The 25,069-nt window shown below is 43.8% G+C and overlaps 1 protein-coding gene across 2 annotated transcripts in view; it reads right to left on the bottom strand.

Annotated features, from left to right (window-relative positions):
* GRIN2B (glutamate ionotropic receptor NMDA type subunit 2B) overlaps nt 1-25,069 on the bottom strand; it is a 413,013-nt gene that overhangs the window by 262,791 nt on the left and 125,153 nt on the right. The gene's annotated exons all lie outside the window — the stretch shown is intronic.

The raw sequence follows: 25,069 nt of genomic DNA, 5'->3' as shown, positions 1-25,069 counted from the left end.
CAAATGGTGAGGCATGTTTCACGTCATCTCTCAGAGGACGTGATGGACGCTACCAGGGCGCGTGACGCACTGCTCTATTTCATTCTGGAGCCTCAATTCTGCCCCACTGCACCCCTCCATATCACTGGGGCCAGCTCTGCTGTCTCCGGAACCTGCTCATTTGGTAAGAATTCCAGGCATTCTAGAAACATATGGCTGGAAAGGAATTCAAGGTCATCTCATTGGAAAGGAAAAAAGGAAACACAGCAGAATAAGACAGGAAACAAGATTCCAGGGCTGAAAAAAGCTCCTTGGACCCTTACTCTGCATTAGAAGGTGACAATGAATGAATGTATCAGTGCAGGGGGAATCCCATGATTTGGAGCCAAAGATGATTGGTTTAAATCCTGGTTGTACCTCTCACCTGCTGTGCAACCTTGACAACCATTTAGTACCTCTTGGCCCCAGTTTTCTCCTGTGTAAAATGGACCTAATAACATCTACCTCATAGGATTATAGTAACATCAAAATAATACCATTAACATAATATGTTCAATAATACAGTTAAATGCTATAACCATATGTAATAAAACATAAAGCACTCAGCAAAGTACCTATTCAGTTCGAGTTAAATCACTTTCCACCTTTTGTATGTCCAAAAATCAATGGGTATTTCTTTGTTGATTTAATTTAAAAATAATATTACGTGGCTGACTTTCATATTTGATATACTAAATCTTCTTTTTCCCTTCTACTCTGAGCTTTGAATAATTTGTCCTATGATTTTTTTATACGTTTCTAAAAAGTGAATGTATGAACAGCTCCTTCAGCTTGATTCTCCTGCAGGCAGAAGCAAGAAGAAGTAAAGGAAAATCAGTCCTCATTATGGGCAGGACATAATTCCCCATGCATTTAAGTGCCCATGGTATTGGAGCAGCGTGAGATAACCGTACATCAATGAGCTGATATAGTGTTAACTCAAAGCAAAGAAACATACCATCATCTTAGCCTAAGCAGCCTAGCTGTAAGTAAATATGAAGTTACTGTTGGGTTTTTGGAACACTGAAGGTAACTTGGCGAGCCCCAGGGGACACGATTCTCCTCGTCTGGACACTGAGACCCAGTGAATGGCGCACGTTGTCCAGCATCACACGTCTAGTCATGACAGAGGCAGAACTCTAACCCAGGATAGGTCCCTTCTCCTCCACACCACAATTCTGAAATAACCTTCCAACCACAAGATACGAAAGTTGTGTCTGTATTTTATTTTCCCAGATTATTGATGAAGATGTCCCACAAGACAGAAATAAAGGCTTGCTAAAGTGAAGACAGAGTACATCGCTCACTCCCCCTCAACCCCTGAGCCTCATCAGTCAGCCACTGAGAAGCTCAGTGCCACATTCTTCGCTGCACTGCAATTTCTGTCAGAGACGCAGGATATGATCAGAGCCCCCAACCTGTCAGGCTCCAGACCAACCGTTTAGGGGACACATCTGGATCCATAGCTCTTAGAAGTAATTTCCTTGCTAACGTTGCCTCTAGCAATAATATCTACACCAGTGCTTCCTGAACACCAGTTCATGGATCAATGACAATCCATGATAAAGTTATCACTGGCCCACAGAGAAATGAGAAAAATAAGAACAATGCAGTGGTTGTTGAAACAACTGACGGTGTTCAATTTAAAAGGACTGTCCTTTATACTGAGATTATGTACCTCCTAGTTTTGTTTTGTTTTTAATACCCACTCCCCCTTTTTTTAATGTGGTAGAGAGTTTAAAAAAATATATTTTTAATTGGGAAAATAAGGACATCCTGCTAGATCATTCCACCGAGGCCATCTTCATTACAAAATAACTAGAATCAAGAAACCAGGAAACCTCTCCTCTAAGGAATGGGCAGCAGGGGCTGTGTGCCGGAAGCACTAAAGTCTCCCCTGAGACTGGAGCACTCCCAGCAGAAGGTGAGCCTTGGGGAAGGAACTGTCCCTGCAATGGTCAAGGGACTTCTGGGAACTTACTAAAACCATACTGTTAAAACACCACACTCACCACTCCATATCTTCTGCATTCGGTCACACGGGGGTTTTGCTGTGTTGTATTTAGGACTTTTGTTTTAATTTACTTACTCCCATTTTCCACACTCAGGGAACACTAATGAGGCTCTTACTAGGTGCCTACTAAGCACCAGTATCTACATCTGCAGTTTTTACGTGCACTGGTTCGCCAAGCCCTATGGCAAGTCTTTCAAGTGTTAAAGGTGACCTCACCTGGTTTCTGTAGCTGACCACTGCAAACTTTTTGTGATGGCCTCCCTGATCTTAGTTTCTCAAATTTGGTCTTTCTCATCTGGCCTCTGGGCCTACTGATGCATTCTGCATGTTAGCACTGATTAAAATCCTACATACGTCCGTCTATTTCTCCAACTTCACTGTGTAGTCTCCGTGATTTGCTCCGTGTCAATACGTACTGGATGCTCACTCGCACTGACTGAGTGAATAAACTAATTGTAGGTCGCTTCTCAAGGAGCTAATCATACGATAATTCAATGACATTATTTAAATGTTGACTTTTTTGTGAAAATGTCCGTGAAAAGAGAGCTAACTTCTATAGTTCATTATGGAAATCAGGTGAAAGTTAGGACTGGGGGAAGTGATGGCTTCTCAACAGCAAAAATAATTAAAAGAATTATAATGAGATAATACACAACAAGCTAGAGCCAGTATTCCATAAATGTTCACCCTTTCCCCTTCCCAACTCATTTCTGATTAGCTGCTCTGTAGAATACTGGAGTGCTTTTTCCTTTTTTAAGGAAATCCGCCTTATCATGGTCACAACGCTGCTTTAAAAAAAAAACAAAAAAAAACTAACTACAGTATCAACACTGGGCCAAGGAAAAACATCTTGAAAACACATTACACCATTTGTTATGTTCTCCAGAATATACAGACATGTGCGCATTCCCCCCCGCCACCAAAATTTTGGTTGACATTAGATTGTTGATTATTCTGAGTATTATCTATCTGTGCCCACATCAAATATTTCTGGGGCCCCATTCATGTTTGATCCAGTTTTAAATTTTTTCCAATTTTTCATGGACGATCAAATCAGAAGCTTCTTCCAAGTAAAGATGACACATACTTTTTTTCCTCTTAAAATGTCTGCACCTTCAGACTTTCACAGTATATTAAATCAGTGAGACAGGATTTTTAGGAACACTAGAAAAGCTACTGGAAAACAAGCACTATTTAATTATAAAACCCCTGGTAAATGATAAATATTAAATAGCCGGAAGACATCGATTAGGGCTAGAAGCACCAACATTTCAAGAGTCACGCAAAGATTATGATGTCTATTTTTGAAAGAGACATTTTTAAAAACAGAATAGATACAAACTGTAAATCTATTAAGATCCTATCATTTGCTAAATCCAGAACAACTCAGATTTTTATAATTTGCTTGCAACAAATCACCAAATCACTGAAATGTGTCAGGTTATGTTGGCGTGCATCTCCCTTTCTGTTTGTGCCTATGTATTCTATTTACATTGTCCAGTGTAAAATGGTGTTCAATATTCATCTTAAAACCAATGTTATCAAAATATATTTCAGTCTACATTCAACAACTCCAGAGTAGGCCAAGAACCTAGTACATTTTCTCCTCATTATCACCTCGGTAAGAGTCCCTTGCCAAGATCTGGCTAGGAGGCTTATATCTGACAAAGCTTAATGAAGTGTTAATGAAGGGAAAATGTCCCAGCCCATTCTGGGTTTTGTTCAGAACAGGTTTAAGTGTATCCTGGTGAAAAGCTTTAATAGTGGCTCTTTCTTCCCCCAAGAGAGGATAGAGAAGGCGAGACGTTGTACACTTGGGTTTGCCATCTTTTGCTTGAATGCTTTTGTCTTTTGTTCATGGATGCTGAAGTTTCCTCTTTGCCCTTATCTTTAAATTCCTGTGCATGGGCCTTCACCCATGAATCTCTATCCTAGATACCTGCCCAACCTTTCTAATAGTCTAGGTTCTTCGGCATGGAGACTTACTATAGCCATAGCTTCTTTTTCTTCCCTATAAGGAACTTCATGATCTTTTCCAGCCCTATCTAAGCTCTTTATTCAACTTATATCTCCTCAGCCAAGGTCCACAAAGACTTCCCAGGCCAAACCCTCTGCATCCTGTTTGACTCCCCTGTCCTGAGCAGACACCACAGATTGCTCGTCGCCACTAAATACACTGTAGTGTGGTTTACATGGTTCTCTTCTCCTGTAGGCATTAAATTGGGGGCCAGAAGACGGATTCTAGTCCCAGACCTACCATTTATAATTTCTCAGTCTTTACTATATCATTTACCTTGTTGGGGTCTTAGTTTTCTTCTCTGGAGAATGGGGCTGGTGACGGGAGCTATCTTTGTTTCTCAGAGAAACAATCGAAGGCTCTATTTCCCATCTTATACAATCACCATATCGAATTAAGAGAAAGCACATAAACTCACTGTGAAAACTCTTAAAATACAAGATTGGGGGCGCCTGGGTGGCTCAGTTGATTAAGCGACTGCCTTCGGCTCAGGTCATGATCCTGGAGTCCCGGGATCGAGTCCCGCATCCGGCTCCCTGCTCGGCAGGGAGTCTGCTTCTCCCTCTGACCCTCTTCCCTCTCGTGCTCTCTATCTCTCATTCTCTCTCTCAAATAAATAAATAAAATCTTTTTAAAAAAATACAAGATTGGGCTATATTTTTTAATCTCCAGCCACACATACTGTGGAGTTTTTTCCTGATCTCTCTCCTGTTTTCTCTCTTCTTTCCTCCTGGAAGCCTTCTTGCTCTTCCAGTATGTATCCCCCAGTTGTACACAAATTTCCATGCATTCTTGAGCCCCTCTTTCCTAAGAATCTTAGTTAGAGGGATGCTTCAAGATGAGAAGGTGAAGGGGTCATCTCAGGGCTCCATTTTTGAAAGAAAGGGAAGACCTGTCTATAGCCTGTAGGTAGTTACTTTGATCACTGAAGAGTCCCAAGCAGATAGAATTGACTTTATGCAAATCTGCTTGCTAGAGTTATCATAAATTCATGCAATCCCCAACATATAGGTCTTCCATCATAGAGAATCCAAAAATTAATTCAATGATATTCAGTTTTATCAATATCTGACTGCTCATTAATATACTTTTAATCAATCATCTCAGACCACATTTACTGCAGACACAAGAGAACCAGGTTAAAAAAAAAAAGTCATTCTCTCCCTCCCCACCCTAATTCCAGTTTAATTCGTCCCTCACCTCTAGTCAGGGGAGGGGAGGGACAGCAATTCATGATGGCATATTATCTGCTGGACTGTGTACTACTAGACAGGGTAGACAGGACTGGTACTTCGCTGAGGTAAAAGTCCTACCAGAGGCCGATCTGGTAAGGTGGGAAATGAGGCCGACTCCAGGAGAGAATCGAGGTGTGGCCTCAGGCAAGTCACTTAATCTTTCTTGGCCTCAGTGTCCTCTACCATGAAGTAAGAGGACCACACCAGTCCCAAGATCCCCTCCAGGCTGAATGGCATGTGACAAAGTCCAGCACGATGACACATTCACCTGGACTTCTGTGAAGGGATAAGAACCAGGGTGGGGTGAGGAGAAGGACACCGCACTCCTCCTCAGGAAGCCCCTCTCCCTTCTTCCCTGCATGCAGAGAGCTGTAGCCTTCTCTTTGCAGCCCTCTGTATGCCAAACCTCAGCAACTCTCAGAAAGGACACAGTTCAAAAACTCATAACGTGACAACACAGTTCATATTTTGTCACTGTTCCTCATTTCCCTTGCTTGCCTTTAACCTACCTATGCTGACTACTTTTTTGAGTCTTCCCCCTATTTAACTGCTCCCCTCTCCTTCATGCAACACCTTTTCTCTTAGACATCATATCAGAAACTCCTAGAATGGATTTTCTGCCTGGCTTTTGTAGCTGACTACCGCAAACCTCTCACGAGGGGCACCCAGATCTCAGTTTATCAAAATCAGTCTTCCTCATCTAATTTCTCTGCCATTTTCTCCTTTAGTGAAGCATTCTACGTGTTATAAATCTCAATCCCTTCATTTTACAGAAGAAAAAAAATAAGACTAAGAGAGATTAAGGGACTTGATGGATCAAACAGCTAGCGCTGATTATGAGCAAGGATGAGAACCAGGCCTCCTGACTGCAGTTCAGTCTAGGCTCTTTCCACTGTTAGCCCCAATGCCACTAAATGAATATCCCCATTCAACCCCAGAGAGGAGCCAGAAGAAGTTCCCCCCACCCACCCGAAATGAGCAGTAGTATTCCACCCCCTATACGACCTACCTGATCCAAAGTGAATTTTTAAAACCATAGCCCCAGTCCCTCTCCCCTCAATTAAGATACTGGTGACGTGGACCTCCCATTTTATATAATCCTAGCTGTGCATAACTGCCTACTGTGGGATTCTTTCTTCAGTTCTTTGACATATGAGATTAAATCTTTCTATAAACTCTTTATAGCTGCACCCCCACCTCAAACCCACTTAAACCAATGTTTTTCCTCCTATCAAGTGTGCCTGCTGATATGCTCCAACTCCACCATCACCTAGCCCAGCAGCTGCTATTAGGATCTATGTGAAAAAGTAATTAAATCATTTCTGTAATTATTCTCTCATGCTTACAAATAATTAAGGGTTGCATATTCTCCCGGAAGCCACGAAGGGCCCAGGAACAGTGAATGACAGAGGAAATGGATCCAGAAACGTGCCTTGGGAAGGAAGTGAAATTCAGTGAGGGGTGATGATGGAGGAAGCAAGAAATGGAGGATGAAAAATGGGCCAAGAGTCAGGAAAACGCAAAGAGAAGCACAAAACAGGGACAAGAGAAGAGTCGGGGGGGGAGGGGGAGGAGTGTTCTAGAGACATTGGTAAAATGAAAGAACAAGAAAGAAGAAAAACAGTGTACCAGAATAGATTTAGTCACAAAAGCGGAAGAGGAAGAAGTGCAGGCAGAGGGAGACTGAAAGAGGCCAGTTCTTTTTTATTACTACTTCACAGCTGAGGAAAGTGAGTCAGAGAAAAGTTAAGTAACCCGGCTAAGGTCACAGAACTAATGCGGAAGAGAGCCGGAATCTGAGTCCAGGTCCGCCTGGGCCTGAATACTTTAGCTAACCCGGGGATGATATCTGTAGGCCTTAAAAAATATAAGATGTGAATCTACAAAGACCTCAAAATAAACATATTAATTAAAAATATACAATGTTATAATTGATGTTCGTTATCCATGAACGTGGCACTGACCCAGCCACACCCCCTTAGCCACACCCCCTCTGGGACCGAGCGCGTGAAAATGAAAGCTGGTGGCTGGAGGTCATCTCTGCGGTGAGGGAGAGAGCTCACAGTGCTCTACAGAGACAGGGCACACATCCTTGCTTGGCCTCATTACGTGCCAAGTTCTGACCAACTGAGCCAACGTGCCACAGACTGTAAAACTAATGTTTGTCAGCTCCAAAAGTCGAGACCAGACCACCAGGGAACTTCTAACTATGCCAGGTGCTGAGGGAGCTCGGTGCTGACAGGATGAAGCATGAAGACAGCTGCGTGCACCACATAAAGTCCAAGTCCCGTGCAAGAGTGGGGCACAAGAGACAGGGCAGAGGATGAGGGGAGAGGACAGAGAGACGCGAGCCAGAGACGAGATGGTGGGGGGACGGGGAGCAGGGAGGGGCAGCGGGGAAGGAAAGGAGGACAGAGAGGAGAAATCAAAGAATCTAAGAGCGGGAGAAACAAAGAAGGACCCAGGGTTAGAAGGTGAGTCTCAGGGGGCAGTAAAAGGCAGCAAAGAATTCTTAGTGCAAAGTAAGATTTGAGCCCTCTCTCTCTAGCTTGCAAAGTTAAAACGGTCTAGGGGCGCCTGGATGGCTCAGCCAGTGAAGCATCTGCCTTTGGCGCAGGTCGTGATCACAGGGTCCTGGGATCAAACCCCGCATTGGACTCCCTGCTCAGTGTGGGGTCTACTTCTCCTCCTCCCTCCTGGGACCCCTCCTCCTGCTCCTGCTCTCTCTCTCTCTTTCTCGCTCTCTCAAATAAATAAATAAATCTTTAAAAAAAAAATTAAAACAGTCTAGAAATCCACAGAGTTCATTGATTAATCTGGGCTTCCTACTTCTACTTGATTCTATTCTACTTCCCAAAATGAGCTCTAGGAGGCCTTCTGCCTTAACAGGACAATGCTCTCCAAGGTGCCCGAGCAGGTTCTGTGAGGTCCCCTGCTCGGCCAGGGATAACCTACGCCCTTCTCAAGGGGCTGCCCTTCGGCGTTTCTGTTTGCAGCCAGGTCTCCCAGCAGAGCCTGGCCCCAGGACCGTCAGCAAAATACCTTCTGTTTTAAACATATATGTCCCTTATGGCCCAACATGATATCTGAATATCTGAAATTCCACTCGTACAAATTTCTTCCTCTGAGTTAAAACATAAATGCTCATGGCGGGGGGGGCGGGTGGTCATACGTTAGTTGCTCTTCTCTATTCAGACCCTGGCAAGGACTTGATTGTTTAGACTGTCTCCCAGTTTGAAATGAGATGGGGACCTATAAGGAGGAGATACTGGGGGGCTACATGGAGTACAGACCCAAGACTAAATTACACAGTGTTTCTTGGGAAAGCCCCACCAGGGGACAATGCGAGGAGCAGCGTTGGCCTCTAAGCAGCCAGGAGGCAGAAAAAGGCCACTGGACAACTAACTGAGGTAGCAGTTGTCAAGGGGAGAAAGGCGCATGGGGAAGGGGAATTTTTAAATAATGAAAAATACATTCTTTTTCCAATTGTGTGACTCTTCCCAGGGCTCAGCACTGAGATCAAGATGACAGAGGCAGCCATGCCTGGGTCCTTGGAAGTCCCCAAAGCACAGAAATGACCCCTAGTGAAGCTCTACTGCCACCTTCCATCGGACAAGAAACCAGCTCTAGATACGTGCAACTCATGGAAGCATCGGAAGCCCCTACCGTAATGACGGGGAGCGTGGCAAGTGGATGGATCAAAGGGAGCTCAAGGAACGCACCGGAGGAGGAGGAAGTGCCTTTCTGCCAGAGCATGTAGAGTCAGACCAGTGTCCAAATCCCCTTCTTGGCTTCCCAGACCAGTTTCCAGAATAACTGCTGAATTGGTCTCCAAGAAGAACTAAAACGACACCAGTCACTACTCAAGGTAGTGTACTTCCCCTTGGGCTCAGAAATTGCAGGGCCTAAAGAGAGAACTTCCAGAACCCAAGGACCACACTGTTTTCTTTGGTGACATTTGTCACCAGTCTAGTCTCAGAGAACAACAGTGATCAGAGACTAGAGCATTTACAACAGAAGTACTCCTGTCTCTTGGGGCACCTGGGTGACTCAGTCGATTGAGCGTCTGACTCTTGGTTTTGGCTGGGGTCATGATCTCAGGGGTATAGGATCGAGCCCATGTCCTGTTCCGCGCTCAGAGCAGTCCGCTTGTCCCTCTCCCTCACGCTATGCTCCCCCCCCACCCCGTGCAGGTGAGCTCTCTCTCTCTCTCTCTTTCAAATGAATAAACAATTATTAAAAAAAAAAAAAAGTCTTCCTATCTCTTAGCTTCTTCTCATACAGACGGGCTAGCTGTCCTTGGGGAAATGGTATGGCAGGCAAGCAGTATGAGAACTGGGACCCTGGGCGCCATCCTTGCTCTCTACCCTGCAGAGCCCTGTCTTGGGTCCCGCTGCTCAGCCTGAGAAAAGCTTCCATGGGCAACATGTGTGTAGCCAGAGCTGCTACTGTTGACAAGTTCAGCTGAAGATCCCCACTCCTCTCCTGCCTGGATCTAGGAAATGGGCACTCACACTTCCTGTCCAAACTCCTCTATCCCTGGGCTCTGACCCTGGGATACAAACCTTCTTTCCTACTTTGAGTATCAACTTCGGCTTCTGGAACCATCCATCCATCCAGAGTGGGAGACCCTCTGTGATCTCTATTCAGAGGGGTGGCTGGGGAGGGCTCTGGCAGAGATCCCAGGCAAGCAGCCAGCAGGGGCCAATGGGAAGAGAATTATTCACAGGATCACAGATGTTAGAGATGAAAAGAACTTGCAAAAACACATCTCACTCATCCATCCCACCTTGCAATGTAGGCCCTTTTCCAAGAGCATATGGCCTGTTCCCATCTGATTTCAAAGGATCTATCATTACCAACAAGTACGTACTGAGTACGCTGTGTGTGCTCTGTGTTGTCCCAATCATAAGAGGAGGAGACAATTGGGCTCTCCCCCTTTGGAACGGACTGCCATACTGAGAGATAAATCTGCCTCGCACGCGTGTCGCCTGAGCCCACCTAGATATCTGTCCCTCCACCCTGACCTTTCAGATACCTTTCAGACACCTGACTATCACTCTTGCACATAAATAGGCCTTTGATCATTGGGGAAACTAGAAGGGCGAGTACATGCTGAAGGCCCAGCAAAAAGAGAGGTCCAGGAGGAAGGGGATGATGAGGGGTCAGTTGAAGCAGCCGCCTTTGGCTACCCCCTCTAGGAACTAGGAAAGATTTTGGTCCAAGGTAACAGTATTTACAGCTGATTCTCTAAGACTATTCAGGAAACAGGAAATTTAGTTTGCTCTGAGACCTATAGCCATCCAGGACGTGAGACAGAGATATTATAACTTCTTTGTCAATTTCTCATCTGCTGAGATGAGTCTTAGACTGATGTACATCTGATTTCACTTTCTCCTGACACACAGCAAAAGCTAGGGAAAAAATCCACCCTCATCACCCCAGAAACATCAGTGAAGAGTCTGGTCTGACCCCGAAGTCAAATCCTGGGGCAACCACTTGGCAGTGTCCTGGGCTTCAGGGTCCAGGCCTACCCTTGAGAGTTCAGAGTTTGGAAAGAACCAGGGCTCCCATGCAGCATCAGTCCCAGGCCCCATCAGACTGGTACTGACCTGACAGTTTTGCTCAGCCTCATGTCCTTTTCTCGTCCAATGTTCTTTCCCTTTCTCCCCCTCCCCCCTTTTCTTAAAGATTTTATTAATTTATTTGACAGAGGGAGACAGCAAGAGAGGGAACACAAGCAGGGGGAGTGAGAGAGGGAGAAGCAGGCTTCTCACTGAGCAGGGAGCCCGATGCGGGGCTCGATCCCAGGACCCTGGGATCATGACCTGAGCCGAAGGCAGACGCTTAATGACTGAGCCACCCAGGTGCCCTGTTCTTTCCCTTTCTATTTCTTGTCTCTAATCCTACTCTCTTCCCACCTTCAGAGCTGTCCTCTTGTTCTGAATGTTTGGGTTCTAATCGAGATGGACTGGGCGAGGGAAGGAATAACCTTTGCCTCAGCTCAAGTTGACCACTGTCTGGACAGTTGGGATATTCCCCTCCCGGGTTAAGCTAGATGTGCCAAGAAGAGCAAGTAAAGGAAAGTGTTCAAGAGGAAGTGTGACACACTGCTGATGTCCATGGGCTTTACTGTCACTCAGGCAAGAGGTCCCGTTTCCACATTGCCATGGCCAGTTTGTCACCATGGGCCACTTACCTTCCTTTCTCACCCTCGGTTTCTTCAATCTGTAAAAGAAGAATAATCCTACTGCTGAAATCCTAGGGCTCCTTCGAAGGTTAAATCTGCTCGATGTAGGTAAAGCACTATCTCCTATAAAGTGCAGCACTAACACGTAGTAGGCACTTGGATTTTTTAAAGGAGGGAACAAAAGGAAGCTGACTTCTTCTGAAACCCTAGATCTAGCCCCCACCCAGGTCTCTCACTAATCAGGGAAAATCCAGGAGTCCCAGCACACCCCAAAGAGCATGGCAAGTGAACTGAGATCAAGACACTTCACGGCCTGCATTCCAGCTGAAAGTCAGAGACAAGAGGGCCCTTGAACCTGACGTCTGATGGTTGATTTTCCCCATTCCCAATTCCATGGCCTCTCCTTATCGTTTCCAACATCTCCCTCCCTTCCGTTCTCCTTTGCTCTTCTCCTCTTCTCCATTAGCTTCTTCTCATCTTTCTCCGCTCTTCCCGCTTTTTAATCATTATTAAGCAGCCACATGAATGCACTGCACTGGGGACCATAAACAGAAGAGCTCGACAAGGTAGATACTGATTATCACCAAACTTTATCATCAGAACAATATGCCGTGTTCTACTCACCAATGGTCCCCAAACCTGGCTGTATCTCAGAATCCCTTAAGGGAAATTTGTGAAAACAGCAATTAGTGGGGTTTTACTCCAAAAGAATACTTGGGTATGGAACCAGAAAATTCATATTAAAAATAATAATAAAATAAAATCCTCTGTTAATTCTCAGGTCCAGTCAACGTAAGAACCACTTCCACACATTGTACAGTTGGACTAAAGAAACTCTATCAAGCTCTTCTCTCCCCTTTCTGGATGTTTTTTAACTCCTTCATTCCCACCATCTCCTCAGCTTCTTAAGTCATGCAGCTTTATTCTTTGAGAATTGACAATATTTGCTTTTGTATAAGTAGTGGGAACACTACAGTGAGTGGTAAGTGGATAAAGGCCAAGGGGCCAGAGGGAGCTAGAAGGACCGTGCAGACAGTGGATCTGTGAAGGCAGAAGACTTGAGAGTACAGACGGAAGGCAGTGGACGGACGGGCAGGCAGAAGGAGGAGGAGGGCGGGGTGGGTGGCAGGAGCACACAGGAACTCCAGCAGAGCCTGGCTTCCCATAAAGTCTGTTGTCTTAGCAACACGATGATGCTCAAAGGTTGAAGGCTGCCGTGCCTTACAACTCTGGATGACATGTTGTCAAGGTGACGGAATACATCCAAAACACATGGTGGCAGGCCAGGAGGACTTGGTCAAGGGTGGGGCGGTGCCAGAAGTCCTCAGGGCAAGGCAGGCTGCACTGATTGGAGGGACCATTACACTACATCCCATCCTCAATGCCCACACCTCTCACCCCAACATCTTACCCCAGTTGCGCCATTCTCAATGCCACTCTTCTCAGTGCCATCACCCACATTTGGAAAGAGGGGAAAATATATCAGACTGCAACTATGTAGACACAAGTCCAGGAACTGGCCACAAGACACTGGTGCGTGGGGACTCCAACAACTCAAAACAAAACAACAGACAGCTAATTATTCAGAGGAAAGCCAATCATAGTGCTTCTGACTGCCTACGATACTTTGCTAATTTGTTTGCAAGTCTGTAAGCAAATGCTGTAAAAACAATGAAACAAAACAGAAAGCTGCGTAATCCATAGATATATTAAAAGAAAATCATTGCTGAGTCACGAGGAATTTGTATTTCAATGTTACTAAAAATGACACTACCAGCCATTTTTTCAAAACCAGGTGTGTACCTGGCAAAGTGATGATTCCTTTAAAGGTTATTTCATTTCATCTCATAATAACTCTTTGAAGTTGATGAATATTACCTCCTCCCTCATAGCGATGAAAAAAAACAAAAACAAAACAAAACAAAAAAACAAAAAACCAGATCACAGAAGTCATACAACATAGCAAAAGGTCACTGAGCTTCTGAAAGGTGGAGACATGACTTTAAATGGCTCCAAGGTATATATTCGATCCACTATACTATTTGTCAGCATCCAAAAATTTGCTAAGTCAAGTTACACCACTCCCTTCTTACACCTTCTGGAATGAATTGAAAAATAACCAACTCCATACCAAGACTCTCAGGCCCTACATGATCTGGCCCCATGATACCTTTCAGCCTCATTTTCTACCATTGTCCCCACTGCCCACCAGCCTTCAATTTTATTGACCATCCTGATACTCATCAAAAAAACAAACAACAAAAACATGCCCCTTTCAAGGCCTTCATACCTGCTCTTCTCTCTGCCAAAATGCCGCGCCTGACGTCTTCATGCATCTTGATCCTTCTCATCATACATATCTCACATACATATCATACCTCCTATGAGACCTACCCTGACAACCCTAAAATAGCCCTACACGATACCCCTTCCTATTATTTTCATAAAAAGCCATTTACCTCTCGCTATAATAATATTGTTTAATTTATATCTCTGTTTATTTTCAGTCAATGCTCCATGAGGATGTGTCTCTCTTGTGCGCTATAGCTCCAGGACTTTGGACAGTTTCTGACGTCCGGTAGATGCCTAATAAACATATTTTTTATTTTTTTAAAAGATTGATTTATTAATTTTTCTGAGAGAGAAAAATGGAGAGAACACAAACAGGATGGGCAAAGGGGGGCGGGGAGAAGCAGAGCCCCTGCTGAACAGGGAGCAGGATGCAGGGCTCCATCCCAGGACCCTGGGGTCATGACCTGAGCCAAAGGCAGATGCTTAACCGACTAAGCTACCCAGGCGCCCCCTCATAAATATTTTTTGAATGAATGAATAAACAAAGGAGAAAGGATGTTGTTTGCTAAAAGAAGTTTCAAAACCTCTTGCTACTACCTTTGGAAACCTAATTGCGTTGATTAAATTTAGTTGGTGATATTTTGCTGATTAGTATGTCATGTGAATCAAATATGTTTATCTTCCGGAACTTAAAAAAAAAATGCTTATTTTTTTCTGCTTCCTCCTTTGAAAGTAGGCTAATAAAGTCAAAAGAATATCACAGGCACCCGACTGCTTCGCATGGAAGTTTTGCTCTGCTACCGCAGAATGCACCCCTAACTTGAGGCAGCACTTTTGCCATGTCTGGGTGCTAGAAATAACGTGGACATGAGTGTTAAAATTCTAGATGTGAGTGCCAAGTTGTTGACTGCTGGTATCTGGCAGATGCGAGGAAGGGGGGATGTGGGCATAACAGCCTAGAGAGAGACAGAAATGTATTTTCCAGCAACCAGAGATTAATTCTCTCATCCATTTTCATTTGGGTTTAAAATACTTTTCTCTTAATTGCAACTGACATCTGCTGCACTGAAATAATTAATTCATTTATACATTTAATAAGTATGTATTAAAGGCTTACTATGTGCCAAGCTATATGTTAGGTTCTGGGGATATAAAAATGAAAAAGCCATAGTTCCTGCCCTTATGAAGCGTGTAGTCTAGCAGGGCAGGCAGCTAACAAAAAAACTATTATGATTAATTACAGCTGTGATAAGGATTATGAAAATTACAGAATGAAAGAGAATAAAAAGAAAAGAAGCAGGAGTTTTGACCTGAGGGTAGGGAAGAAGAAAAATCTAAAAGCATGAGGACTTTGGATTGGGAGGGCAGCCCTAGGTGAGATGCACCATCCTGGGAACTGGAAAGAATAAAGAGAGCAGCAACCACATTTGCAAACACGCAAATGTGCGCGCGCGCACACACACGAGCGCACGCATGCATGTACACACAAAACAACGCGAGAACAAAAACGAGGAAAAGAGTGTGTAAAGGGAAGTCCTAGGGCTAAAAGACCACACTGCCCCAACGTTCCACCAAAGCACCCAGCAGTGAAGCAGCTACCCGGAATGCTGACACTTCACCCTTTCTGCACTGGCCCAGGCCCCGAGGGGTCCAGAATGTCAGAGCACCACCTTTGGATAGAGCTCCCAAGGTGCACGCCCAATCAGCACAGAACTAGGTGAGTTCAGATCACTGTGATGGCTTGGGTTTCTGTTTACATCGCCCTCCTCACTCATTCAGTTACTCAATGGATACTTAACGGAGAACCTCTCACAGACCCACACTCACTGTCCTACTATTTGCCCCATCTTTTCAAAGCACTTTCAATAACCATACTTGATAACCTTAAGAAATAGGACCTACTTATATCACCATTTTACAGGGAGGACTCTAAGGCTCAGAGAAATTAAGTACTTTGCCAGAGATCACACAGTAAATGACTAACCTCGGCAGTGAGATCCCAGAGATCCCCCTCGTAACTGTGGTGTGGATATTACTTTCCTAGGGCTGCCATCACAAATTACCACACACTTGGCAGCTTAAAGCAACAAAAATTTATTTTCCCACAGTTCTGAAGCCTGAAATCAAGGGTGTTGTCAGAGTCATGCTCCCTCTGAAGGCTCTAGGGAAAAAAACGCCCTTTGCCTCTTCCAGCTTCTAGTGGCTTCCTTGGCATGTGGCTAACCAACTCCAAGCTCCGCCCCTCTTTCAAAGTCCTCACCTTTGAGGCTATGACGTCTCCTCTTTTACCTCTTATAGGGACATCTGTCACTGGATTTAGGGCTACCTGGCTAATCCAAAATGAGCTCATCATGAGATCCTTAACTTCATGACATCTGCAAAGACCCTCTTTCCAAATCAGGTCACATTCCCAGGTTATCGGAGTTAGGACACAGACATATCTTTTTTTGGGGGGGGGGTCACCACTCAACACATTACAGTGTGTATATAGAGCACACAGTTTAATCATTGTTAACTGTTTAATCAAAGTTAGCTAACAGGCATCAGACACGATGGCATGTGTTAGGAATACAAAAATTAGTAAAGTATAGCCCCTGGTCTACAATGGGCTCATTGTATAGCAAGTGGGATAGATTAGGTAAATAAAACAGGTTGTGATAAAAGCATAAATAGGGCACAGGTGGAATGGAAAAAAAAATAAAAGTAAATCCTGCAAAGATGAGAGTCAGAAGAGAGTTCACAGAAGTGCCACAACCTCTCTTGAAAAGTGAGTAGGTGTTTCTGGATGGACAAGGGAGAGAATATTCTAAGGTGAGGAGGTAGCACAAATAAAGGCACAGAGATGCGAAACAGCCAGGACCAGTCAGGGAGCAATAAATAATTTAGTGTGGCTTAACATTACTCTTCAAGGGCGGGGAGGTTAAGAGAAAATCCTGGAGAGGTAGCCTGGGACCAGATCAAAAGGGGATGTCTTATTCCAAGCTGTGGGGAAGCAGTGCAGAGTTTTAAGCAAAAGTGTCTAACAATCAGATTTGAGTTTCTAAAGGATCACACAGCTACCCTACCATGTGGCAGTGCAGACAAGAGAGAAGGAGTGCCAGCACTGACGTCATCACAGAGCCTGGAGGGAAGAGGACCATCACAGGGCTCCTTATTGTTTGCACAACCATCCTGAGGGGGAAGGGAGTGTCCTGGATTGATTCCCAGACTGGGAAACTACCCCCCTTAGAACTCTCTCTTGGTTTCTATAATGCCTCTCTTTCCTCGTTTTTCTTGTTCTCGTCTTCTCTCTGATAATTATCTTAGCTCCTTCATCATCTCCACCCCCTCTGGCTATCCCTCAAACAGTGGTGCACCCTAAGGTGGCTCTGCCCTTGACCCACCTCTCTCCTCATTCCACTTGTTCATTCTGAGCCATCTCCACCACCCTCCTGGTTTCCACTACCCTCTGCTCACTAATGAGTTTCATATCCATATTTACAGCCCAAATCACTCCCTTTACTTCCAAGTCCAAATCCAACGGCTTACTAGACATTTCCACTTCTATGACCTACCCATGTTCTAAATTCTAGTCATTCTCCTTCCCACTGTCACCAAATGTATGACAAACCTAATTACTCTTGTCATCATAATTTTTGGAATAGCTCTAAAAGGGTCAACAGTGTTCAATGCTGCAGAAGGTCAAGAATGACAAAAAGTCCACTGGATTTGGCATTTTGTACAAAGTGAGAGACAAGTGAAAACAGCAATCTAACTACTTTTTAAGGAGGTGAACTGTCAAAAGAAAAGGAAGAGGGAGGGAGAACTAGGGTCAAGGAAAGCTTTTATGTTTGTTTATTAATATGAGAGTGATTTGAATATGTTCAGTGAGGAAAAGAATTGGATTTTGGGTAGAACTCTTCTGGACTGTTGGGTACTATCACAGGACACTCAATGTGCCTGGTCTCCTGGTTCTAAGGGCCACAATCACACAGACACGTGCACACACACACTTTACAAAAGCAGTCATTATGACATCAACCCCCCCCCAAAAAAACATTTCCAAATATCTCCTGAGGACCACGAAGCTAGGAAAAAAATGCCAGCAGAAAGGAATAAATTGATATTTAAGGGAAAAAAAAGAAATAATGGATGAGCCAAGGTCCCAGTTCTGGAGAAACTGTGAGGAGATTAGACAAAGAGCACAAAAACAGCGTTTAGTGTGAACCAAGAGAAATGACACATGAGAGATGTTCAAGCTTTGAAAGCACACAGACACTGGTTGAATACCCAGACTGTCACTTACTTCCTTTGAGAGATGCTGTGGAATGACCCCAAAAGCCATTCGCAACCCTTGCCCCTTTGTCACCTCCACCAGAAAGCCTCACGATCCCCACAGGGTTGGCCGCATGACCTTGTTTGAGTTCATGAGATTAGGGGCAGAGAGAAGACTCCTCCTGATCTAATACCCACACCCCGCTTTTTCCTTCGAGTATGGGCACGATGCCTAGAGCAGGGGATGCATCCTCGTAACCATGAAAAAAATACCAAGGGAATCCCAGAGGTCAGCCCTGACATCACTACCTCACTGAATCACACCCAGCAGTCCCTGTCTCCAGGTGCCTTGTTCTGAGACACCGACAAGCACCTATTTGTTTAAGCCACTATGGGCAAATCACTCGCTAAAGGTCCTGGGCAAAACAGTTAACCTCTCTGATCTACGATTTCCTTATCTGTGTAAAAGGACAAAATACACGCCTCATAAATGCGATGAGAGAATTAAACAGAATAACATTTTTAAGCTCACGGAAGGCGACTAGCTCAGAGCTTGACAAAAAGTCAATGACCAGTCAATGGTAGTTCTTTTCTCATTGCAACCGCCTAACAACACATGATAATTTGGGTGTTCTTTGTCAGTGTAAAAGAGAATTGTAGCAATAATTTTTTTGTCCTTAGAAAGATGGAATCAAACTGGTCTTTAACATGATGCTCATGCATGCTTAGACCACAGAATCAAAATATTATTTTGAATAAAACATAGATCTAATGTCTAAGAACAAGGCAAAAAGAATCACAGAAGTCTCAGAAAGGGGAATAAAAATATATTCCTCAAGTAGAAATCATAATCCAAGGGGCTTTTCAGGGGTATCAGTATGATCAATTCAAAGCTGACTGGTGATAGTGAATTAACTGCCCCCCCAACATAGGTAACATATCACTACCCTCCTACAGGATACCTTTAATATGTCCCTCATCTAACAACTCACTTTTTCTTATCTATCAACACTTCCAAATCTATGAGTGACCCTAAATTCAAATACTATTTTATTCTGCTAGCCTTTCTTTTTTAATGTTCTTGACTTATCTTCATTGCTTATATCCTGTGTGTATCAGTTTATTGAAATCGCTGTATGTCCCGGCTTTGAAAATCTTGATAAGTCCTGATCATGTCACAATCAATAACTGCATCAGCGCAGAGGCAGAACCCACTGAGCCGCTGCTTATCCACCAGGCCTCAAAGGAAGGGTATTAACATCCCAAGAGTTTCTCTTTCAGTTAGCAGGAAAACATTAGGATCCCACTTTCTTCAAAGGATTAAGAAGGGTCTGGTATATGAAAATACAAGAAAGGGCCTACTGTTTATCAAGCATTGGCTACGGAGCTTCATAAAGCTTACTACCCACTGAGAACTAGGTGTTATTTTGTTCCCATCTTGCAAAAGGAAAATTTGAGGCTCAGAGAGTTTAAAGAGCAATACTAAGCTCACATATCTGGTGAATGCACCAGCGCTCAAGCCTAACGTCTCCAAAGCCTGCATTCTCTCCATACTGTACCCCGCCTTCCTGTAGACACGCCATCACTTTCCTGGAGGATGGATCAGAAACACAGGATGGCTCATGTGTTACTTTTTAGCACCAGATGCTTTCATGTCTCTAAATGCCTAAAGTAATTTCCACGGCCTCAGTTTCTCCAAACATTAAAACTGCACCTGGACTTCAACTGGCCAGTCTCTTGAAAGCAAATCCTAGCTCCGGTTTTAAAAGGGAGGGTGTATTGGCCAACAAGACACCCATTCCACCGACACAGGTGGAAAGGCCTGGAATTCACACAGACATGAGCACTGCACCACTGCAAAGGGTATAGGGTCTTAGGGAGAGCTACCCACCCATCTTTCCCCAAAGTATAATTCAAGGAAGAAGGGAAGATGGGCGAGGAATAAGCAGGGAATCCTATTCCAGCTTTCTTCTGACTCCTCGGTAAGTGGACTGCAAGTTTCAAAATCAGCCAAAAAAACTTTTAAAGCCAAACATACTTGGATTTGGAACCCATTCCCACTATTCTTTTAGCTGTGTCACTTCGGCTGTGGTACATACTCGAATTTAGTTTCCACATCAACTAAAAACAAATACTACTACTATTTGTCTCACAGGATCGCATAAGAATTAAAATGCTCATTAGCATCACGCCTGGCACAAAAGTGGCACGCTCTTTTAGCTCTTTTGCCCTCTTAATTCTCCACTATGTCTTAACTCTCCTCATCCATAATGTAACACCACAGTTCGCTCTTGAAGTATTCAATCCCAGGAAGACCACAGGACAGACAACTACGAGCAAGGTAAACAACTGAAAGACACCAAAATTAAGGAAGAAGAACAGAGTAAAATACGAGTAGCATAGCCATCTTGGTTTCCAGATTATGCTGGGTACGGAAAGCCACACGAGCCACTGGAAGGCAATAGTCTATTTACAGTGTCACACACTACTGCTGGCTCAGCCGCTCTCTCCAAACACATTGCCATGAGATGAGTGTTGGGGGAGGCGCAGACAGTACGGGCGAGAGCAAGAAAAGACAGGGCCAAGGAAGAGTAGAGGCCATCTTCCTAGCCCCACTCGGATTCAAAATGTAGTGCTCTGTACGAAAAATCAAAGTGCTGTTCAAAGCATCATTTCTCAACCAAACAATTTAGAAAGAATCCTAACAACAGACACCAGAATGAGAATATTTTCACATGCCCTTGATTAGGAACAAGATATGGAGTATGGTGCCTGTCTTAGCTACCCTACTTCACTCTGATCAGCCCATCTACTTCCAGACCCTGACCCTCGGCTTGGCATACCCTTTTCTCTTCCATTCTTGCAGCATTAAAGACCAGATCTTGTGCCCTCTTGCCTGGTCCTGCTGTAACTTCCAGTCTCTGTTTTCCTTGCTACTTCCTGCCCAAACAATTTCCACTGGTCCTAATGCTAATGTCAGTAGGTAGGTCTGTCATTCCCTAACACGGTGCTCCTTGTTCTCTCACCTAAAGCAACTGTTTGTACAGGGCTTTTCCAGAATTTTCCACATACTTCATTTCATTTTACCTTCAAAGTGTTGTAAAGTGGGTAGGGCAGAAAACAAAATTGAAATCTTATAAACTGTAAACTGAGTATCACATAGTTTATGTGATTTGTTTGTTCAAATTTCCAAAGCTCCTGAGAATGGAGACTAAGACTCAGGACTTACAATTCTTACTTTAGGGTTCTGTGAGGCAGAATTGTATCAATAGGAAGCATGAGCTTCAAGATAGGTACTTTAGGGATTTGAATCCAATTCCCACTCCTCACAAGCTGTGGTGTCCTTAGATGGGTTATTTAACCTCTCTGAGCTAAAATCTGAAAACCCAAGAAAGATTCCGGCAAATCAGCAGAGAAACCTCCTGAAAAGAAATGGAAGTACATCTGGCTTTAGTTCATTATTTAGATTGAGATGGGCATCCTAAATCCAGGATCTCAGGGAGAATAAAAGCAATTATAACAAGGCAAAATAAAGTAGACTCTTTATACTCAGGTGGGGAACTGCCAAAAATCACCTCATACATTTTTAAATGGTCTCTGTTACTATTCTAAACAGTCTTGTGTTATAGACACCTAGCAGTACTTTCCTTATAAGAGCTCTTCCATAGCTGAACGTTCCTTTTTTGGCTATGGCATGACTATACCTCCAATGAGCTTTGGTTTCATGGTGGGGAAGGACCAAGGGTCCTACCTCACACATCAGAGCCTTTCCCCAGATTTTCACCTGACCTTTTTTCTTCGTCAGCATCCAGTTCAGAAGTGTCTCTATAATTGGCCATGACTCTATTCAATTCCCACTCTTTTCTTGTATCATGAAACTTCCCTTTCTTCAAATTGTTCCAAATAACCTTCAGCTTAGCCTGCAGAATGCTGTGCTGGACACTTAGTGAAGCACCTGCTATGTATTTTCTCATTTAAGCTTCAACCACTCGATAATATATATTACGGTCCCCACTATACAAGCAAGGAGATCAATATTTAGAGTAAGTCCAGATTATTGGTGAGTAGTCCAGATTCCCACATCTAGAGGTGATGGTTAACACCAGCTCTGACTCCAAATTCAGAGCTTCTACTAGTTCTACTCTTCTAGCTCCCATGCTTTATTCCACCAAGGTATAAGGTACATTTCCTCACTGGGAAAGTAAAACACTCATTAATGTTTGTACTCATTAATTAGCATATGCAAAAAAAAAAAAAGTGAGCACAAGCTACTTGACCAGATGCTGACCTTGTGTCTCTCTCAACTTTGGTCAAAAATCTTTATATCTGTGTTTTCTTCCATTACGAACTCCTTCAATCAGGGACTTTATTCCTTTAATACAACCTTTCACAAGAACACTTGATAAGTGGGCTTTATTTGAAGCGAGCTAACAACAGCAAAACTAAGATAAAATGGCACGGTGATTACCTATCTCCTAGAAGGGGGAAGCAAAATGGAAGGCTTATTTATCATCCTTCAGATGGTACCTGTTCCTCAAAGACTAGGCCTTAAGAATGGCAAAGCTGTATTTCTTGGATTTTCTGCATCAGTTTCATTTTCAAATGTTTTGTCCTGTGGCCGCACAGTTGATTCACAGTTGTCAAACTCTGTGTCCTCATTCTATGTTTGTAAAATATGTTCATGGTACTTAAAAATAAACTTCTATTTAAAAAAAAAAAAACTGGCCTTAGAACTTGAGATGTTTTATTTTTGAAACTTGCCCCAAAAGCTTATTTCTCTGAGATCTGGGGACTCTCTTTATTTGCCTTCATGCAAATCCCTTAACCCTGCAAATGTCCCTCTGCACAGCTCCCGAGAATCTTGGCGCCGCTGCCCACTCAGCCCCGGGTGGTCCCTGCTCCCCCTCCTCTGCAGCTTCCAGCGCATTCAGGTATCTGACCCCTCAGGGCTGAGCCTTCCACTCGCCAGCTTCTGTGGTATCAGGGCCTCCTTCTTTCTTCCTTTTCTTCTTTCCACTTACCTTTTGGAAATCTTTTCAGGTTAGAAGTCAGATAATTTTTAGGTTATTTTAGGAAATTGCTTAAAAACCACTGTTTGCCTTTTTTTTTTTTTTTTTTTACTGGAAGGAGAAAAAGAGAAGATGGACTATTTGGGCGTGGTTACCACGGTGGCGAGGTGAAAGGGGAAAGAGACCAGAGAGGAATCTCATTACCATCACCTCATTGCTTTCAATCCTCTCTTTTACCCCTAGAAGTAGGAACCAGGGGGCCCACTGTGGACGCAGGCTGCACCTAAGAGCTACGCCATCTCAACTCTTCATTACTTCTCTCCTTAATCAGATCCCAGTATTGCCATTATGAATCAAGTGATGGATTACTTTTAGTCAGGTAATATCTACCAAAGTGCTATATAAGGGAGGATAAAGTAAAGAATAGGAAGGTATGTGAGACCTTGACTAGCCTCGCCATTTTCTTCAGAGGCAAGAGAGCATGTGGTCTTTGGAGCCAGCAACCAATGTTGACATCCTGACTGACTTACTAGCTACATCATTTGGGCTATGTATTTTTTCAATCTCTCTGAGCCTCAGTTTCCCCATCTGTCAAACGGAGATAAATAATATCACTTAGCTCGCTGAGTTGTTAAGAGTGTCAAATCAGACAATGTATACAAAGTGCTATGTGCTCGAGCAGACGGGAAACACTAAAGCGCCTAGAACAAATCAATGAACAAAAGAGCCCATCTCTCAACATGGGCTGCATCTTACCTCATATGATTATATTGTTATTACGCGTTTGTAAGAGGCACAACAGAGAAACAACTAACCAGAGTAACCAATGACCTTTTCTACAAGGGCAGGAGGGTGGAAGTGCTGAAATATTGCACGATAGCCTGCATAACCAAAAAAAAAAAAATTATTTTCACCTGTCATGCTCTCAAGTATGCACTTATTTATGATTCAAAAATTTGGCTCATCCATCTTGGCCTTCTTTCAGTACAACATTGTGCCCTCAAAATACCACTGCTAAAATAGAGCATAATCAGCTAAGGACAATGATGTTAAAAAAAAAAACCTACCTGAAGCAAAAGCTCAAGGGGTTTGTCACAGTTGGTCTATATTTTCCATCCTGCTTCAGTTTATCCCACCTCCCTCAGCATTGGCTTCTAGTGCCATAATTTGTTTTTTAATGTCTTTACCTGTGCCCAGATCAATGGAAGAATACCTTCCTCATATGCAACCCGTGGTCCCTTCATTGAGTACTTCAACTTGACCTTTCCTAGACTGAATAAAGGAAGCTCCCAAACAGAAGAGTCATCTCTGCCTGCTGCCGACAGATGGCGGTAGTGGTCGCACACGGTTACCTGAGCCTGCTAAACCCCCGCACTGTAGTGGTTCTCAACTGGCCAAGGAGCACGCGTGCTGTCAGTGCTAGCTTTTGAGGTGTTTACAGACATCAGTGGCCCCACCGCACGTCCTTTAAGTACAGAACTACAGACAGTTTTGAAAGTGATGGTAAGAAGTAGAAGATGACAAAGCAAAGATAGAGACCATTTAAAAAATCCAAAGTGATGAGAGGCAATAAATCCTGCACTTGTGGTGAAATGAATCATTCTAAGATATGAATAACTGCAAAGGACAACGCCTATGTGAGAAGCGCTGTACCTAAGCAATGAGCAATAATCAATAAAGCAAGGAGAAAGAAAGCTCTGAATAAGTAAAAAATGGAAAAACAAAACAGAACCACAAACAAAACACCTTCTGCAACTAGAGAATAAGCATCACTGTCAGATGCTAATTAGCTTGTCAGAGAACAGTTAACCTCACGTTAACGTAGAAGTCTACGATTTCTTTGAGGCCATAAAGCTGCAGTGCTCAACTTTAATCACATACTAGAATCATGTGGGAAGCTTTCAAGAAGCCAGCCGTCCAGGCTGTGCTGCAGGCCAACAATCAGAATCTCTGGGCATGGGACCCAGGCATCAGGAGTGTTGAAAGCTCCTCAAGTGATCCAATGTGCAACCAAGGTTAAGAACCATTGCCTTCAAATCT

Source organism: Callorhinus ursinus, unplaced genomic scaffold, assembly GCF_003265705.2.
Source record: "Callorhinus ursinus isolate GAN/ISIS: 27379988/994484 unplaced genomic scaffold, GSC_fseal_2.0 scaffold27, whole genome shotgun sequence".
Lineage (NCBI taxonomy): Eukaryota > Metazoa > Chordata > Mammalia > Carnivora > Otariidae > Callorhinus > Callorhinus ursinus.
This window is presented reverse-complemented; position numbering and strand designations above follow the sequence as displayed.